Consider the following 5,906-nt stretch of genomic DNA (forward strand, 5'->3'; position numbering starts at 1 on the left):
ACACCCAGAATTACCCGGTGTTCAAGGAATTTGCAGGGGAAAGCCGGGATTGTTCAGCTGTTAGGTAAAGATACCTGAGCTGAAACCTTTGCTGCCCACTTTGAGTGACCCCGACCCGATCTCTACCGGCAGAGGGGATCCCTCCACAGCAGAGAAAAGGGACACGAGCAGAAACTCGGGCTGCCAAGGCTGCCCACGAAACAGACTCAGCTTAAAGCCCAAAAAATCACTTGAAAGGGTTCTCAGAGGCTTACGGGGCTCAGGGGGAGGGACCTGCCAGGGGCCAGCGTGGGAGCGCTGGGGATGGAGCGTCCCCCTTGTTATGAACAAAACAGCCTGGCTGGGACACTTCGGCTCGAGCTAAGTACTGACACTGAAATGTTAATTAGCCAATTGCTCCTGGGAATCACCTACAACCCCACCCACACTGCCATCCTAGGACTGGGATGCAAAATAGACGGACCAGTGGAATAATGTGAGGGGGTTTTGGGGATGAAAACACCCCTAAATGGAAGGCTGGGCACAGTGGAAAGGCTGGATGGGTGCGCTGGTTGGGGAAAAGGGAACCACATCCCTGGTCTGTGTCTGACCTGTCACCAGAGCCTGCAGGGGACCAGACTGGACTGGGCCATGGGAAACAGGCACAAAAGAACAGCAGGAGGGAAGGAGAGGGGACAGCTGCTGCTGAATTTCGGCAACAGATCCCAGCTCATCCCCTCACCCTTCAGCTCTTCCTGGTGTCAGCAAGAGGGAAGGAGAGGGAGAGCTGCTGCTGGACTTGGCAGCACGCTCTGCACATCCCCTCACCCTGCGGCTACCAGTGAGCCAGGAGGGAAGGAGAGAGGACGGTGTGCTGGGACTTCAGATACAGACTGGACACCTCTTCACCTCCGGCTACCAGTGCCACGGAGACTCCAGGGACAGACTCTGCAGCCTTCTCACCCCTCGGCTGCCGGGAAAAAGCTCCAGCAGCGGGGGTGAGCTCCATGTCGAGCCCCTGCCCCGCTGATCTTTTCAATAAAGAGCTGAACATTAATAAAGGCACAGAGCCCGCTCATTACCCTCCTCGCAGAGCGCTGACCACTCAGTGCCGGGGCACAGAGAGAAGGCGAGAGGGGCTGAGCCCCGGGGTCGGCCCAGCGCTGGAGGAGCGGCAGAACAGCCGCAGGCACCGGGGCCGGTCCCGGCGGGATCCGATGGAGCCGCGCCGGGACAACGGCGAGGGAGCTCAGGGGCCAAGCGCAGCAGCGCCTGTCGGAGCCCAGACCGAGGGAAGGGGAGGATTTTCACCAGCCAATGGCCGGAAACAGGACCGGAGGCTTTGGCGTCCTTGAACTTCGGCTGCGCCGCCGCCAGCTCCGCGGAGAGGGCGCGGAGCTCCCGGGAGAACGGGAGCCCCGATTCCCTGGGCAGACCGAGCAGTTTCCCGGTGCCCTTCGGGGAGCGATCCCCGCTCCGGGCGCTGCCCGCATCCCCCGCGGCTCTTCCCCAGCTCACAGCCCCTTCACCCCTGCGCGGCCGGCGGGACCCGGCCCGGGCTGCGCTCCCACGGGAGCGCTCACGGTTCTCACCCCGGGCACCGCAGCCCGGACCCGCCGGCCCTGCCCCGGCACGGCCCGGCCGGAGGCAGCGGCCAGGGAGCAGAGGTTGCCGAGTTAAACTGGCAGCTGACAAAGAGAAGGTTTTGTTTTCCCATTTCCTGAGCTTTTCTTCCTAGTCTTTGAGAATTTAAATTCGCAGCTAGAATGAGCAGTTTGTTAAATCGGGTTTGAGGTCTCTCGAGGTCCTGGCCTCCAGGTCAGAGAATTTTATGTAACTCTCTCCTCATCCTGCTCTGGCTATGGCACCTTCTCTGCAATCTCCTTTCTTCACAAGGATCCTCCCCTTCCCTCACTGGATAGCAAAATACCCAAAATGGCTCAGTTTGAGCACTGCAGAGCATCCTAATGTACTGTTTTGTTAAAAACCCAGCAGGCTCCTTATGCTGCTCTGTCCAGCTGGTCAGCAAGGGAAGGCAAGAGGGGGAAAGAAACCAGATTTCAGAGCCAACAATTAAAACAGAATTTCATTTCACAGAATCCCAGAATCATTGAGGTTGGAAAAGACCTCTGAGACCATCAAGTCCCACCTCGGACCCACCACCCCCTTGTCACCCAGGCCAGAGCACTGAGTGCCACTGAGCCATTAAATCACACCCTGCTGAGCCATGGAGTGTCCCCCTCCCCTGTGCACAGGGGACAAGCCCCCAGGGCCAGTGAGACCACTTGGGGACACTGCCAGAGGAAACTTTGGGGCTCCCTGGCAATCCCACGTTCTGGGTGAGCCAAGGGATAAGGCTCTCCCACCTCTCCCTCTCTCACCTTTCCTTTAGGGTGAGGTGGTTATTTTGTACCTGCACAGCGCCGTGTCCCCACGGGCTCCTGGCAGCACCAGGTGGGGAGACCCTGCCCAGCATCCCCACTGGGCTCGTCCTCTGCTCCTCTTCTGCACCTCCCCCCTGCATTTCACCCTACAAACTCACTTTCTCTGAGACACAGAGAATGTGACCTTGTGTCCCAGAAGGTTCTCAGCAGTGCCAGCTCCTGTCCCTGTCCCCTGACACCTGCCCAGCCCCACTCCCAATTTCCTCACTCACACCTGTTCTTACCTGTCTGTAGCAGCAGCACTTCTGCTCACCACCACTTTTCCTGGAAGGGTCCCAAACTTCCCATTCACTCTCTTGAAGGCAGCAGCACCTGCAGGAGAGTTGGAGGTTATTATGTTGTGCATATTATATAGATAGCAGATACAGAAAACCATAAAAATCAGACTGGTTTTTGTTGAAAGGACCTTTTTAAAGAACTTCCAGTGCCACCCCTGCCATGGCAGGGACACTGCCACTGTCCCAGGCTGCTCCAAGCCCTGTCCAGCCTGACCTTGGGCACTGCCAGGGATCCAGGGGCACCACAGCTGCTCTGGGCACCTGTGCCAGGCCCTGCCCACCCTCACAGGGAAGAATTTCTTCCCAATATTCCATCCATCCCTGCCCTCTGGCAGTGGAAGCCATTCCCCCTTGCTCTGCCACTCCAGGCCCTGGTGTGTTCCCAAAGCTGTTTTCAGTATAGAACAAGTTTTGAAAAGTTTGTTGATTACGGTTTTTCAGGTGATTTCAATTCCATAAAAAATGTTATGAAAAGTCTGGCAAACATTCGTAAATGGAATATCAATTTTCTAGGATAAAAAACACTCGGGGAAGGGGAGGGAAAGAAGTAACTCCCTTCAGTCATTATACATCTTTAAATGAGGGCAAGGCAAGAGCAGAGGAGCCACCCTGGTGCTTCCCAACATTCCCAGCAGAGCTGAAGAACACCAGTGCTTGTTTGCTGGCTGAAGGAATCCCCTCCATCAGCAGGGCCTGGCACCCTGAGTGCCAGGGGAGCCCCAGAGGAACCTCCTGGCCAGGCACATTCCCACCACTCCCAGGTGGGCATCGCTTCACCCCGAGCCTCACCCGCCTCTGCCGGGGCGCCGGGGGAAGAGTGGGTTCCCTCTTCTGCTCCGGCTCCTGCTCAGCCATGTTCACCCAACCGAGGGAATCCAGGCCTGGGGCAGCCACAGTCACAGCTCAGGCACGAGGGAAGGGCTCGGGGTCACCCTCCCAGGGTCCACGTGGAAGCAGCTGTGGGGGCTCCACTCCTGGGCTCCACAACCTCTGCCAAAGAGGCACTGGAACATCCTGTGCAATAAAAACAACAGGGAGGAGGACAGCAAAACCTGGCCTGCACAGAAATGGCTCCCAAGTCCCAAAAAGCACTGATCAGATGTCTTTAAATCCTCCTTCCAAGGCCTTTTTCCCAGCTATCAACATGGAATTTACACAACAGCGATAATGTCATGCTGCAGAAAACAAAATGTCATTTCCCAAGCAGCGATGAACTGGTATTTGGAGCCTCCTCTGATACAGAGAAAATGAATGACAATTTCCCTGGGAGCGGAAGCCCCCAAGCTCCTTCCCCTGCTGCTTTGGAGGGTGGATCACACTGAGTTATGGATTAGCAGAACATCCTCTAACTCATGCAAACGGCTCTGCCCCTCAGGAGCTGTTCCACGGTGTCTGAGCTGAGCCCGTCCCATTCACAGGGATCAGGCACTGAGCACATCTCAATGAACAGCTCCTTTGCATGGAGCCTCACAGCAGCAAATTGTGTTCCTGGGACAGGAATTCCTGAATTATTAACAAATCAAGCTACAGGAATGGAACACACTTCCATGCAAGCTGCTACAAAAGCGTAGCTGAACTACAGGTAGGAGCACTTAACGTTAACGACATTTAACACCCAACCTATGCTTCCAAAGGGAAAATCACTCTGCAGAGAGGATCTCCCTTAGCCTGACTTCACAGCAGAGCAAAGGCCGTGGAGCTGTCAGCAGGCACCACGAAGCCTCCGCTGGGATCACGTCTAGACCTGTGCTGCTGGGAGAGCTCCTCAGGCACCCGAGGCATCCGCCCGGGGCTGGCAGATGTGACAGGGACCCCTGGGAGCTGCTTTGCTCCCTCCTGGAGCTGCAGCTGGAGGCTACACGAACACCCAGGGGCACCTCCAGCAGCTCTGCACATCTGAGCCGAGCCTGCAGTGGCTGTGTGAGATCCCAGCTTTGACCTCTGCTTCTCCTCCCGAGCACAGATCAAACACAACCACCACGGGCTGGGCTTCTACCAGACCATTGCCCCACAGATGTCTCAGCAGGGCAGAGCACTGGGGTGCACCCACATTTTCAGCTGTGGTTACAACTATTTCAGACCTTCTCACTGTGAATTCACTGTTCAACAGAGGCTTCTGTCCCCAAAAGCACTGGGGCAAGGCTGAGCTGGGGGCCTGTGGCTGCCTGCAGGGACTCACCCAGGGACAACCACGGGTGCAAAGATTGCAGGGGGACTGGGAGCAGCAGGAGCCCGGATCCTGCTGATCCCTGCACTGGCCCAGCAGCAGCCCTGCCCTGGTTATCCCTGTACTGGGGCTGAGCCGTGGCTCAGGCTGGTGCTGCCCTGCCCAGGCACGGAGCTGGCACAGGCATTCCCTGGCCCGGCTGTGCAGTCTGAGGGCTGCTCGGGTGCCCTGGCACGGGAGAAAGAGAAGCTGTCAGTGCTGGGCTGGCCTGGGTGGCTGCCACCCCTCCTGCCCCGGGAGCAGCACCAGGGCCCTTTCCTCCCTCGGGACAAACAGCCCTTGTCCAAGCGCCCGGAACAGAGCCCAGCCCCCTGCCAGCCCCTGCCATCCCCCTGCCATCCCCTACCAGCCCCTGCCATCCCCTACCAGCCCCTGCCAGCCCCTGCCATCCCCTGCCAGCCCCTGGCATCCCCCTGCCATCCCCTACCAGCCCCTGCCATCCCCTACCAGCCCCTGCCAGCCCCTGCCATCCCCTGCCAGCCCCTGGCATCCCCCTGCCATCCCCTACCAGCCCCTGCCAGCCCCTGCCATCCACCTGCCATCCCCCTGCCAGCCCCTGCCAGCCCCTGCCAGCTGCAGGACAAACACTCCAGCCCTGCTTCCGCAGCCGAGGCCAGGCTGGCAGCGAGGGGACAGCAGGGACACCCAGCAGAGCCAGGCTGTGACAGCCACCACCGTGCCCGGTGACAGGAGCCGGGCAGCAGATCCTGCACAGCTCCCCGGGCACTGCCCATGTGCACAAATACAGATTTCTCCCTTTTCCACCCTTTCCCAAGGTCTGACTTCCCAGCTTGGTGGGTTTTCCCTTTTCTGATGCAACTGTTCTCGTCCCTGCACAGGTACTTCTGAGCTGATTTTATTGACCTAAACAAGGCCACATGTATAAAAATTCCAAATTGTGGTTAAGACAAATCATTATATCCCTCTCCCTCCCCCCCATATTCTATTGCTGGAAAAAAGAAGCCATCTCACTCAGAC

The sequence above is a fragment of the Lonchura striata genome, chromosome 27 (assembly GCF_050655825.1).
Source record: "Lonchura striata isolate lonStrDom1 chromosome 27, ASM5065582v1, whole genome shotgun sequence".
Taxonomy (NCBI): domain Eukaryota; kingdom Metazoa; phylum Chordata; class Aves; order Passeriformes; family Estrildidae; genus Lonchura; species Lonchura striata.